General features: G+C 37.5%; 1 long non-coding RNA gene across 1 annotated transcript in view; it reads left to right on the top strand.

The window, feature by feature from the left end:
- The window catches only part of LOC120468696 (uncharacterized), a 175,814-nt gene that overhangs the window by 55,378 nt on the left and 105,203 nt on the right, over positions 1 to 15,233 (top strand). Inside the window, exon 8 of the long non-coding RNA XR_005620268.2 lies at positions 4,555 to 4,704. This is a non-coding gene — a long non-coding RNA (uncharacterized LOC120468696). The remainder of the gene's footprint in view (positions 1 to 4,554; positions 4,705 to 15,233) is intronic.

The raw sequence follows: 15,233 nt of genomic DNA, 5'->3' as shown, positions 1-15,233 counted from the left end.
AAGGGGGTGGTGCTCTTCGATATCCGTGGGGAGAACTTGGCAACACATTGCACCTCTTCCCAGGGATTGTTTCGCGGGCACAGATGCTTTCAGAAGGCGTTTTCTTTTGTCATGTCTGGAAAAAGAGAATGAGAAAGGAGCGGGTGGGGTATATATATATATAGATGGATAGAGAGAGAGAGAGAGAGAGAGAGAGAGAAGCGACAGAAACAAACAGATAAAAATGCTACTTGGCATGCTAGCATGTAATCCTACTCGGATGCACGTGGGAAGCCAATGGAGGATGTGCACATGCATAAACATGAAGGTGCGTCAGGTTTAATTAGAATATCACAAAGCCTAAGAACAAGAGAAAGGAGCAACGGAAAGGAAGTGAAACGACTGCCGGCCCAGCCCGCTTCCCAGGGTGATAATATAGAGGATGGCGCAGAAGACAGCAGGAGAGAAGAGAGAGAAAGAAAGAACGAAAGAGAGAGAGAGCCTTTAGTGGAGAACTGATCAGTTTTTGCAAGGTCTGCATTATGGGTAATAATGGTTTGTCAATGAGACAAAGCATTAAAAGAAGAATATAAAAGGGAAGCAGCCTAACAGTTTATTATGGTAAACATATCGAGGCACAGATCGTGATGTGAACGTGTCGCTAAAATCCGGGTAGTAGTTTATTGTTAAAGGAGTAGTTCACTTTAAGAAAAAAAAACAAAAAAAAAACTTTTGCTGATAATCTACTCACCCCCATGTCATCCAAGATGTCCATGTCTTTCTTTCTTCAGTCGAAATTTTTATGAAAACATTCCAGGATTTTTCTCCATATAATGGACTTCAATGGGAACCAAACAGTTCAAGGTCTAAAAGACAGTTTCAGTGCAAACTGCATACTGTTCAAATGGCTTTAAACGATTCCAGACGATGAATAAGGGTCTTATCAAGCGAAACGATCGCTCATTTAAAAAATAAATAACAAAGTTTAAGTTTTATAAGCTCAAATGGTCGCCTTGCTCTGTTCTGTGATGCGCGTTCGTGACTCTCCTGTTCGAACTCGTTCATCAAAATGAAATCTTTTTCCGAGTCAATTCATTCATTTTGTTTGTTGAATGAACCAAATGACTCGAAAATAGATTTGCTCATTTTGATGAATGAGTTCGAACAGGAGAGTCAAAAACGTCTTTTGGACCTTGAACTGTTTGGTTCCCATTGAAGTCCATTATATGGAGAAAAATCCTGGAATGTTTTCATCAAAAACCTCAATTTCTTTTCGACTGAAGAAAGAATGACATGGATATCTTGGATGACATGGGGGTATCAGCAAAAGTTTTTTTTAAAAGTGAACTACTCCTTTAACTATTTTCATTTCATTAATAAAATTAGGCCCGCTATTTAATGCATTACATGCATAATTACATGGATTACTCAAATTTAATTCAATCTTGGCCAGTTGGAAAAAACGTGCCTGTGGCAACATTTATGCAAAATGATGTCACATTGCTTGTCCAGTAAGCAGTGCTAATAGTTCATTTAATTTTCTCAAAAAACAGATAAATATGGATGTGGCTTACTTGAATGTAATTTGTTGAATGTATTGCAGCAGTTTGTAAATGAAAATCACATGACTCTTGAATGCCCCACATCTCAAGTGCAAATCTGTACCAGTCGAGCACATTTACAAGGTTAGAAAACCCATATGGAGCTGGATATGTGATGCAAATGTCAAAATGTATATGCTAAAAGTGTTTTGAGGTCATGACATAGTACCGCATGAAACCGCATGAAAATAAGTCTATTAATCGATTATCTGCTCCTGTAATCATAATTTGTGAAAAGGAAAAAAAAAAGTTGCTGTTTTACCACCTCTTGTGTTTATTTCACAGCAATTCGTACAAATTTTACGGGGTGGCTAGTTTGTACGATTTCATACGACCTCACTCAAATTTTTAGGATTTTTGCTAAATCTTACATATTTTACGAGTTGGCCAATTCGAACTAATTTTACGAGGTGGCTAGTTCGTATGATTTCATACGACTTTACTCAAATTCTTAGGATTTTTGCTAAATCTTACATATTTTACGAGTTGCCCAATTCAAACTAATTTTACGAGGTGGCAAGTTCGTATGATTTCATACGACCTTACTCAAATTCTTGGGATTTTTTCTAAATCTTACATATTTTACGAGTTTCCCAATTCGAACTAATTTTACGAGGTGGCTAGTTCGTATGATTTCATACGACTTTACTCAAATTCTTAGGATTTTTGCTAAATCTTACATATTTTACGAGTTGCCCAATTCAAACTAATTTTACGAGGTGGCAAGTTCGTATGATTTCATACGACCTTACTCAAATTCTTGGGATTTTTGCTAAATCTTACATATTTTACAAGTTGCCCAATTCGAACGAATTTTACAAGGTGGCTAGTTTGTACGATTTCATACAACCTCACTCAAATTCTTAGGATTTTTGCTAAATCTTACATATTTTACGAGTTGCCTAATTCGAAGTAATTTTACGAGGTGGCTAGTTCATATAATTTCATACGACCTCACTCAAATTCTTCGGATTTTTGCTAAATCTTACATATTTTACGAGTTGCCCAATTCGAACTAATTTTACGAGGTGGCAAGTTCGTATGATTTCATACGACCTTACCCAAATTCTTGGGATTTTTGCTAAATCTTACATATTTTACGAGTTGCCCAATTCGAACGAATTTTACGAGGTGGCTAGTTCGTACGATTTCATATGACCTCACTCAAATTCTTAGGATTTTTGCTAAATTTTACATATTTTACGAGGTGGCTAGTTCGTACGATTTCATACGACCTCACTCAAATTCTTAGGATTTTTGCAAAATTTTATACATTTTACGAGTTGCCCAATTCGAACGAATTTTAAGAGGTGGCTAGTTCGTCAGATTTCACACGGCCTCACTCAAATTCTTAGGATTTTTGCTAAATTTTATATATTTTACGAGTTGCCCAATTCGAACGAATTTTACGAGGTGGCTAATTTGTTCGATTTCATACGGCCTCACTCAAATTCTTAGGATTTTTGTTAAATCTTATATATTTTATGAGTTGCCCAATTCAAACGAATTTTAAGGGGTGGCTAGTTTGTACGATTTTATATGACCTCACTCAAATTCTTAGGATTTTTGCTAAATCTTACATATTTTACGAGTTGCCTAATTCGAAGTAATTTTACGAGGTGGCTAGTTCGTATGATTTCATACGACCTCACTCAAATTCTTGGGTTTTTTGCCAAATGTTACATATTTTACAAGTTCGAATTTGTATGAATCCACCTGACCCCTAATCCCATCATCACTGGTGTTTAGACAAATCTTACAAATTAGTCGTGAGATAGCGTTGTCATTTCATCTATATCCCGCGGTGAATTACTGTATATGTTTAGGTACTTTTTTAGACAAAAAAGGTAGGTAAAGTTAGGTTTTTCCAATGAGCCCATGTTAAATTAACTACATATAAAACTTTTTTGTAAGTTAAAGAGAAAATATTAACATTAGAGCAAGCCAACTGTTTGAGCATTCTCATGAGCAAGATTGTTTTAAAATATTGTCTTCCACAGCAGTAATTCATTTAAATAAAAGTAGAATACAAATGAGAACAGACTCAATAAAAAAGTGATTAACAACTTAGCTTAGCAGTTAAGAAAATACATTTGTTTTTCAAGGCCATTAAAATATGAATAATGCATCATTAGCAAAGAAAGGCAAAGTGGCCAATAGCAAACATGTTTGGTAATCAGGGGAACCTGCAGCTTTATAACTGGCTTTTTATCAGCAATGGGACCCTGGGCTGTTGCCAAGTAAAACGATCTGCTGAACTTGTGGGAAATAATTGGAGGTGAAAGTCATGTTTGTTAGAGCACTGCCACAGTGCTGTGACTCATAACACAGGTGCGAGTCAACATGTCTGTTCTCTCAAGGCTTTCAAAGCTTTTGTTTTCAAACTACAAACTACTAACAAGGAAAATCCAATGAGAAATCTGATTCTTCTGAACCCAAACCCCAAGAATCTTAATCCTTAAGAAGTCTGCAATATCTGGAAAAAGTTTGCATTCTCATGCATCTCAGTGGCTGTAGATGTCACGTGATAAGTCTCATTGGAGCCAAAGGAAAAATACATGAGAGCGCTGAATGGCAGATGGCACCAAAAACAATGCTTTCAGTGTGACCGGCCAGCAACAGTTACGTGACTTCACTGCCATTCACAAATCCTCTCCCATGGCCTCATGGGATAGTAAAGTGTCCATTGAATGCACACTTCAGAATCTCACCACATATAAGTAGCTGGTCATCTGGGTATTTTTTGCCTTCTCTTTTATGAGAGCTGTGATTTCTGACATTCTTCGTTTGTCGTTTAAACACGACTACAGTGGAATTAATTGAATTTTTCATTAAAATGTTAACACCTAAAGGGGGATACACAGACATATAATGGCCATTACACATGAATATGAAAACACCCAATATAGATAAACAAACGCCTCAAATAATACTATCAAATGACTTCACTTAATAAATGTGCTGCTTATAATAGGAGCAGGTTCCCCCGGAGCAGAAACCGGAATGGTTGTGGCCCGATCATCGGCTGGAACCATATATATACGTCCGATGTTTCCACCCGAACCCCTTTTGATGGTGCACCAGCTCACAGGACTCAGACGCTGACGAACAAACAAAAAGAACGGTAAGAATAAACTTAAACTCAACGTTAAACTGTGTGTGCACTTATCTCCAATTAATGTTGTTGTGTATTCTTTACTTTAAACAAATTGCATTTAATAAAAACTCAAACTGACCTGACCCAGGCTCACCAACATTCGCCACAATTTTATACAAAACAAAATAAGAACCTGATCTGTCAGCAACAACCTCGCAGAAATAAAGATTTAAAAACAATCCCCATTTCGCTCGCCATGGCTGGTTAGGGCAAAACCACAAAAAATAATCCATTTATCGAGTGATGCGACCTTTAATATAATTTAATCAATTCGCACAAGCAAAAAAAGTAATGTAATCCAGATGGTGTAGTCACAGTATCTATCTGCAGGTTTAGTCTGTTGAACCAAAAACATTATGACCCTATCTTGATCTTTATTTTGATCTTGATCTTGATCTTAATCCAAGTCAAAGACGCTTAAGGGCGAGTCAGTTCATTCGGCGGCCATCTTGGCTAAGTCTCCAAAACTGTTTTTCAACAATAAATTTCAAAAACGCGTTTGAATAACCTATGACAGAAGTGTCATTCAAGGTACTACTTAAGCCGAAATCACGATAAAAAGGCACTTCTAGTCACTTCTTCCATTCGTCTTTTCTTTGAGCTGCACGTCTCCTTTGTATACCGTCTCGGGAATCAGATGGGGAATATCTATAGTCAAATTACAGTTAACACAAGGCTGTTTATTCTTCTGTAATGGTAGTGCCGTCGGTAAGGATGCATTGGTGAAACAAGCCTGTTTATTTCTTTTGAGAGCTTAACAGCAGCAGTCTTAAGTGCCGGTTTGTATTCAAGATATGAGGGCCACGGGGTGAATTAAAGTGCTGTGTAATTACGTGAAAAAACTGAAATGAGAAAAAAAAAAAAAAAGACCAGTTCGCACATGACTGAAATCACTGTTATTAATATGTGAGCAGATTCAAATGATGGGAATTAAAAGCCTCTTCTAAGTGCCATTTGAGGAAAATTAAGAATATATCCACAAGTAATGGCTTAATAAAAATACAGAAGCAAGGGAAATAATTGGGAATGAATGTGATGAATGGAAAGTTACAATAAGGAGAGGGAAAATGGGAGCAGTTTGCTTGGTGAGAATTATTTAACTTGATCTGCGGTTGCCTTCGTTAGTGGAGATGGACATTTCTGTTATTGCGAAGGAGGAGAAGGAGTGATGGTGGACTCAGGCAATGAAAGGAGATGTGTAGAGATTTTCTGTCAACCCATGATGAAGCTCATGGTCGGTAATGAGGCTTTAGCAGGTGCGGTCTTCATCGCTGGAGAGGCCCCGGAGAAAAGGCCATTTGAGTCATTTGGGGGTGGACTGGAGCTCCAGGAAATCACTGATTGATGGATCGTCCGTGTGTCACGCAGCTGGATCTTCGATTTAAAGACATCAGGCATAGGTATTCTACAGCATAGCCTCTCAACTTCAAGGGACGACTTGCCAATCGGATGAATTTGCTTCAAAAACTATTTTGGTTTGGTGCTAAATCACTTTTTTCGATGCAGAAGTAAGCTATTTCATGTGAATTTGCCAGATTTCCCTAGGGTTATAACTAGAAGAATAACAAAGTGCAATAAACGTAAAACCACGCTATAAACCAGTGCACTTATAATTTTGATAATAACACCAAGCAAATCAAAACTTTGTTCAACTCATGTATACAGCGCCCAAATCAAATACGTTATAATCAATAACATCAAACCTCACTGGTACTTGTCATGATGACGTGCAAGAACCAATTGTTTTTTTATGTCAGTATATTTGAATGAGTTGATCAATGATTTGAATTAAAAGTCGTCACCTGTATTTATATAGTGCTTTTTACAATACAGATGGTTTTAAAGGGATAGTTCACTTTGAAATTAATTTTTGATATGTTTTATCTTATCTCAAGGGCATCCAAGATGTAGGTGTCTTTGTTTCAACAGTATTTTCAATTTTGACATTTTTCAGTCAAACCGTTGTTGTCTATCAGTCATATAATGGAGGCAAAGGGGGTCCACCAAAAAGCATGCACAGAGAAGTCCAAATTAAACATGATTTAATGACTCGTAAATGTAAGTACACATTGATGGCCTAAGACACGAAACGAGCGTTTGTGAGAAAACGAACAGTATTTATATCGTTTTTACCTCTTGTAACCACAGTTACGTCCAAGTGATCTGAATCAGTTGTTCAATGTCCAACTGAACCGAACTGAATCAGTTCAATGTTACGCCGGAAGTGATCGCTTGCGTGTGACGTCACTCAATATTTACACAGAGATTTCGTAAGTTTTACCTTTTACTAAACATATTTAGATATACCAAAATCGTCTTCCATTGCGGTTTCCCGTATATCTAAATATGTTTAGTGAAAGGTAAAACTTCCGAATCAGGTCATTTTGTCATGGCTATGATTACACGAGGTAAAAACGATATAAATACTGTTCGTTTTCTCTCACAAACCGCTCGTTTCGTGTCTTAGGCTATCAATGTGTACTTACTTTACGAGTCATTAAATCATGTTTAATTTGGACTTCTCTGTGCATGCTCTTTGGTGGCCTCCAGTGTATGACTGATAGACAACAACAGTTTGACTGAAAAATGTCAAAATTGAAAATACTGTGGAAACAAAGACACCTACATCTTGGATGCCCTTGAGGTAAGCTAAAACATATCAGTCAACCATCCCTTTAAAACAATAATAATGCAACAGGAAAATAATGCAACAGTTGGTTTCTGCAGTAAGTAAGTTCAGTGATGGTTCATTTTGGTTGTATAAAAGTAAAAAATGTCATCGTCCAGCTCAGTTCAGTTCTCACACAATGGTGTCAATGCAGGCGGATCAAGAATATTGTTGAATATTAAGTGTCCGCAAATAAGCAAGCCAAAAGCCTAAGGCGACAGTGGCAAGGAAAACAAAACTACATCAGGTGGCAGAATGGAGAAAAAACCTTGGCAGAAACCAGGCTCAGTTCTCTGGCCAATGAACGAATAGTGTATGATTATGATTCAGGCAGTATTACAGGTCAGAATTCAGATTTGATGGGAACATTCAGCTTCCATTAAACCAATGGGTTATTTTTACGCCTCATTTATGTCCTTTTGGAGCTTGTAAGTTTTGGTTTCTGGCACCAAGACAAGTTGGTTGAAAGGTACAAGGATCGAACTTGTTGGCCCAGCACATCCCACCGATGCTTTATTCGATTGATATCCAATTTGGATATCTACAGTTGGATTGGTATTTGGGGACTTTGGAGGCCAGGGCAACACCTTGAACTCTTCATCATGTTGGGGTAGTGATGGTGCGGTGGATAAGACACATGCCTTTGGTGTGAGACATCCACTGTGAGACACCAATGTGTCCCAGAGCAAGACCTCTGACATATCAGCCCATTCTCACCCCCAAGGCGTCACTTAACTGACGCCTTGGGAAGCATTTGGACATGCTTTAATATCTGACGCTTTAGGCGCCCTTTTAGATGACGCCGTAGGATCGCGTGTACCCTACCCCCACCCCACACCTAAACCTAACCGCGTCCTCGAACTGACGCTTTCCTTTAGCGTCAGTTAGATGACGCCGTAGGATCGCGTCATGTAAGTGACGCTAAGGGGCGCCTAAAACGTCAAATATTGAAGCATGGTCAAAGGTGACGCCTTGGGGTGAGAATGCGTTGGACATATAGAGCAATTTTAAGTCGCTTTGGATAAAAGTGTCAGCAAAATGAATGTAAATGTAATGTTCCTCAAACCATTCCTGAAGAATGTGTGCAGTGTGGCAGGGTGAATTATCCTGCTGAAAGAGGCCTCCAGGGAACACCATTGTCATGAAGGCGTGCACCTGGTCATCATAACTATGGCAAATCTATGGGCGGCAGTGTAGGGAGAAGGATAAAGCCATGCAAGCCAAAAAAAAATCCTCAGAATTGACAAGAGAGAACCTAAAATCCTGTTTCTCCCAGTTGACATGACAACACATAACCGGCGCTTTCAGAAATCTCCACTTTGGCTGGAGTTTTTAGAAATAATCGTTTTCTGTGATAAAAACTGGGTTTTCGAGTAAATGAGAGGCCAAACCACAGGGAAAGATATTCGTTTTCCATTCGTGTAAATGGGACCAATGTTTAGGTCGGTGGCATGTGTTAAATTTATGTCCATGTGAATGACCGGACCACTCAGGGCCTGGTTCCCCAAAATATTATTATCGCTAAGTAGTTCTTAACCTATTCCTTTACCCTTCTCTTAACTTTATGGCATGATTCCCGACACGTTCGTACGCTAAGTATATCTTCTGTAAGTCACACCTTCGTACGGTTGGTCTGAACCATTCGTAAGCACTCTCTTAGCGTTGTTTGAGCTCAAGGCGCTTTACTGTGCAGCAGTCTTTAGAAATCAGCGCAGTACAAGTCTAATGGTACGTTCACACCGGACACGAATAGCGCGTCAGGCGCGAATGATTTCAATGTTAAGTCAATGCAAAGACACGTTATGCGCGTGAAAAATTCCTGCGGCGCAAAATGAGGCGTGGAGCGTGGCGCGGAAGTCGCGAATACGCCTCATTCGCGCGTCAAGTTCGCGCGATTTGAGTGTCTGCCGCATTAAGCGCGAATGATTTAGTTAGTGCCATTTGTGCATTCATGCGTTTGACGCGAATTCGCGTCTGCCGCCCAAGTTGAAAAGTCTGAACTTTGGCGTGAATTCGCGCCACGTTAACCAATCAGGAGCCTAGCTGCTTGCTCACGTGGTGAAGTATCTGGATGCTTCAATAAATTATTTTGTATGACTAAATGCATGGTGGGATTATGCACAACAAAGTAAATATTTTATCACTTAAAACATTATTTCTATATACGAGACATGTTCATTTTGTATTGAATGTTATTCATTCCATATCTAGATTATATGAAATAGTATTATGATGTAAAGACAATCAACATATGTGCATAAGTTCGTGTCTGGGCGTGAGAGAGAAAAAAATAACAGGACAGGTTAATAACTTTTGGAAGCTGGCTCTATTTATCATCAAAACAAAAATAAATGACAGCTAGATTAGCTGGATGAGGGCGAGGGTGATCCTCGCTCCGATGCGAGACAACAGGTCATCAAACTGGGCGCGGGACAGGCGGAAGTACCTGAAGTGAAAATGTTGTGGCTCAACAATGATTTTACGTTATGGAAATTTTGAGACTAATAATAAAATATGTTCGCAATGGATACAGGCCTTTATGAAGTTGACTTTCTTTTGTATCAGAACTAATATGGCGGTAATTAGCATTTCGTAATGTCATTAAAGCGTTTAAATGGGAAATTATTTTTCATAATTAAAATCTGGCAAACAATTTGCCTCTAAATGGCTAAGATCTATAAATGGGTAAGCATGGTGGTGTCCAGTAAGCCACCAACTATGTCTGCGATCCAACGTGTCCTTGTATTGAATCAAAGACGGCGCCTGCCTCTGAGCCGTTTAGTCCATGTCAATTTTTTTATTTGCCAAAACTTGAGCCCTTTTGACTTTTTGCCTGATGCGGCAATATTAAAAAAAATTGCCTCCTGAGACAACTCATTTTGGAGCTTCTGGACCTTCTCAGACCAGTGCTTGCTTGCCAGGCTAACGCGGCGGCATTTGCTTTAAGCCCTTAAGCCTTTAACCAATGGCAATCAATACGGCAATCAAAACTGCAGCTGATTGCCAATCAATTCTGATTGTAAAGTACCTTACCATTAATATAAAACTGTATTAAATAATTTTAGAAGTCGTTAACCCCATGTCAAGAAGCGGCATAAGTGGCACAACGGGATACGGAGGGTGGATTATCATCATGTGAACATATTACTGACAATTTGATCATTTATAGTCTATATTTTACTGATAACTTAAACCATGTTAAAATAAATGTTACTGGAATAATGTGAGGAATGTTTCATTTGCTTAGAACGTGTTGTCTTTCTTAATGTCGCAATGCACCTTTGCAAGAAGTGGAAAATCGATTCCTGAGCAATCGATGCCAACCAATTCAGTTGGTACAGCACCTTTGTAACGTCGAACGTAAGCAGCGTGTTAAGATGCCAACCAATTCACTTGGTACAGCACCTTTGTAACGTCGAACGTAAGAGGCAGCGTGTTAAGAAGCTTCCTACTGGACACTTCGGGGGAACACACTTAATAACTTTCGTAAGATATATCCTTTGAGTCTTTTTAGCTCGCTAAGATGAGCGTTATTGCGGAACCGGGCCTAGATCTTTTTTCCTGCGCCTTTCTCCTGCATACAACATATTGATTATGAGAACTGATTGTTTGTTTACCTTCTAATCTACCCAGACCTTAAGAGGTTAAATTAAAATAGATATTTTTTTAGCAAATCTTTCATCCCCTCCTAATGAACAACAGACTTTGCCATTGTGAATGCATGAAGGCCAGGTTTCAGTCATGATCCAATTTTAATCAAGTTGCAAACAAACAATATGGGCAAACATCTCCAGAAATTCTCCATGGTACACTAATATTCATGTAGCAAGCCTTGTGTACAGATACACTTTACCGGTACCCACAGTATTCCTACTTGGGTCTATTAATGTCAGTTGCAGTTTATCCTGGTGTATGATAAGGAGAGTAAAATGTTGATTCACTTCTCTCTGGTTGAGAGGACCAACCTTGTTAAGTACAGCAGTCATTGCTCAACGGAGATGAATTCCATAAGAGGCTGTCCATCAAAAGCTCCTCTCGCCTGAGGTATTTTACTCGTCAATTTTTAAGACTCTCCGGTATGGATTGGAGGTCATACTAAAATTGTGTGCTGAGAATATTTAACCTTTAATCTATTGTATAAATTGCACCAGAATCCTGTGGAACTAGAAAACGTTATCTTAAAAACTTGAAAATCTTATAAATGTAACATGCAAAATGTTTTTTTTTTTTTTACATCATTAATATTCCACTAAAAACAAACAAACAAGAATTGTTCATTTTGATTTCATGGTGACTTTAAACTTAATGTGGTTTTCAATATAGTGTAACCATAAAAAGAAATCTCTTGGCTTTGGCTTTGAAACTATTTTCACTCATAAATATCAAGTAAATTGCACAAACGGCAAGTCGCAGTGAATTAAACGTGGTTTATTGTACAAAGATTTGAAGTAGTATTTTCTTGTAATAAACTACACACAGTTTAGTAAACAAACTTCATACATCCAGGCCAGCTGGTGTCAGTATAAAATCCAAAACCAATAAGTTCGATCGAATACGAAAAGAAAAATGTACTAGGTACACATTTAACCCATTCTTCATTGGAATGATGCGGAACTTGGTAAAGTTTTGGCATTTGCGATGTTAAAACACACACTCACAAAAAATATTTATTTAATAAGTAAAATATATAATAAGTAAAAAAAATATATTTCGAAAAAAAACAACAACATATTTCGAACAAGTTCTCGAAATAATGCTCTCGGCCAAAAAAAAAAAGCGCATTGGAAATGAATGGGAGACAAATTTCTTCTAGTGGAAACTTTTGGTACTGCAGCCAAACAAAATTTTGAAAACAATTTGTTTAGATTCATGGTTTTGATTTTCTCACAATTTTAGAGTAAAACATGTTTTTGAATATTTTAGAGTGAAAAATTAAAAATATATTTTTCATATAAAATTTGAAAATAGTGTTTTTTGTGCATTTTCCAGCAATAATTTGCCAAGTGTCAATAAATCCGTGTTCGAAAGCATTCAAGATTTACGACAGTTTAAGTCAGAAATTAAATGTTCAAGTCTATGCTCAAAAAGTGGATTATAAATACAGTGTAAATATAATTTTTTGCCTCTTTAGTACTAAATTTAGTAATTAAGTTTCTTGATCAGGTTGAGCTATATAACATTGATTAGTTTTATGTACATTTGCTCACCTGTCTAATAAAGTTCATGCAGGAGCGGCATCTCTTTCAATTCGAGTTAGTCGCGGACGTGGAGCTCTCTGTATTTCGAAAATGCCACGCTGATTTTGATCCTCGTTTTAGTATCTCAAAGTCTGCTTATGGTCCATAATGTTTGAACGAAACAACACCAACGTGAGTGCCCCGCTAGACATAACACTACGCAGTTGTCCACGTCTGTCGCCATGGTAACTAGGATATTACGTCATTGGCATATTTAAAACGGGAATTTCTCTGAAATTAAAAATCTTTGGGAACTTTTGCTAAAACATTTGCTAGAACATTGCTAAAATTAGTGTTTAGCAATGTTGTTGATCTGTGTTGTGCTACTTACATGTTATCACTGTGAAGCTGCTTTGATACAATCTGTATTGTGAAAAGCGCTATATAAATAAATGTGACTTGACTTGACTTGACTTTTGGGATAATGTGAGTTTAAAACTGCAGGAACTATATCACACTGTGCAAGGTGACTTTTGGACATTTTATTACAAAAATCTTACATATTGTACCTTTAAATGTCTTGACCAGAGCATATTCCTGAAAGTCTGTGTCGTCATTTCACACCCAGCACAAATTATGTACGCATATTTGCTTTCTGAAAACTTACAGAGGCACTACGCAACTGAAATGACTCAGCCTTCATGTTAATGTTAATGCCAACGTATTTAAGTTAGTAGCTTCACTACTTCTAGTCCTCATGTCTGTTCCTTGTTATTTTGAGCCCTTATGGCAAAATTATGGAGTTCCATGGGAGCACGATTCCAGAGTGCATTACAAATCTCTCTCTATAGCAGTGTACTGTGGCGCGAGGCAAATGAACGGCAGTGAATTCTCTGGAGTCGAGATTTCCTCATTTTAACTGGTTCTCTGGATGTTGCCATGAGCTATTTTCTTTCTCAGCAAGTGCTTCGTTTATCATGTGGAACTGTAATGCCAGTCAGATTATGCGTCCATGGTTGCAAAGCCTTTGAAATTGCTGTGATGGGACAGCAATGTGACAAAGCAGAACACGGCACAAACACCTACAGCGCTGAAATTAAATCACTGCTCAGTGCTAGCCCAACTAAAACAAGACATAACGCTACTGGAAAACTATTATGCCAAATCTTGCTCATGGTTACTTGGTAAACGCTGTAAGAATTTGAGTCTAAAATGAACAGATCATTACTAGTAGGAAACAACTATCACAAATGATCTCAATCGTTTCTTCCTCATAGCAGTGAGAATAAACAGAGGGTCTTCAAGGATCTCAAACATATCTAGAGTTTCTGAAGGGATCGTGCTCAAATTTGCCAAGTCTGCAATCAAAAGCCATTTCAATATAAGCTCAAACGTTTCTCAAATTCTCGTTGGACCAGATTATCTGAGCTATGATATCCACATTGTTTTATAGCTAAATTGTTATCTTAATTCTGTTCATATTTCTTTTAAATATTTGTAGAAAAACACCTGAGACCAAGTTGATATGTACAGCAAATGAGTTATATCGGACCGCTCTATAATCTGAGCTAATTTATTGACAGAGTTGTATAGCAACAATTGAGTCATATGTGTGTTTTATTCCTTCAAATGAATTTTAAGAGAAACGTTGATACTTAAATGAGACATAAACGAGACCTCCATTATCAGAGCTATGCTATCTAAATTATCTTTATAACTCTATAGCCTGTTTATTGACAATAATGTCATTTGCGTTTTTAGTCCTTCAAAGGGATTTTAAAAGAAACATCTGAGACAAGTTTATATTGAAATGAGACATAACTGAGATATTCCCCTGGTAGCACACATACATCACAGAGACATCTATTTGATATCTGGAAGACGTATTTTTTACAGTGTTTGCTCATCTGCAATACGTCAATAGCACGTTTCCTGTCAGATGTCAAATAGACGTTTAAAAGACGTCTTTAAACTCAGATGTTAGTAAACAGCAGATGCTTTCCAGATGAAGTGATCTTTCACAGTCATCTTGCAGACAAAAGTGTGCTATCTTATACTGAGACAAAGTTGATACTTAAATGAGACATAAACACCATTATCTCCATTATCAGAGCTATGCTATCAAAATAAATAACCTTTATATCTCTATAAGCTGTTTATTGACAATTCGTGAGCTTAAAAAAAGATTAATAGTAGGTAAAGCTATAATATAAAGCTATAGCTATAAAGCTATAGGTAAAGCTAGTTTTGCCAGCTGGGATGTAAAAACTTTGATGCTCAATATCTCAGAACTACCCTAAACGGAGATAGAACTTTATTCTAAGCTCACGAATTGTGTCATTTGTTTGTATTAATTCCTTCGAATGAATTTTTAAGAGAAACGTCTGAGAGAAGTTGATACTTAACCCAGACATCCATTATCTGAGCTACTCTCGCTTTTTATTTATCAGAGTAGTTTTAAGAGAGATGTTTGAGACAAAATTGGTGAGAACCCAATTACCTGAGCAACCAAAATAACTTTTATAATTCTATAAACTTAAAGTTAACCCTCTGAGGACCAAAAACGTGTTAAAAATACAAATATGTACATGTTGCTCACATATTATGGTAGCCCCGTTTGTGCTATATAGAGTGAATTTACACCTATGCCA

This window comes from Pimephales promelas, chromosome 2 (genome assembly GCF_988280905.1).
Source record: "Pimephales promelas chromosome 2, fPimPro1.hap1.1, whole genome shotgun sequence".
In the NCBI taxonomy this organism is placed as follows: domain Eukaryota; kingdom Metazoa; phylum Chordata; class Actinopteri; order Cypriniformes; family Leuciscidae; genus Pimephales; species Pimephales promelas.
This window is presented reverse-complemented; position numbering and strand designations above follow the sequence as displayed.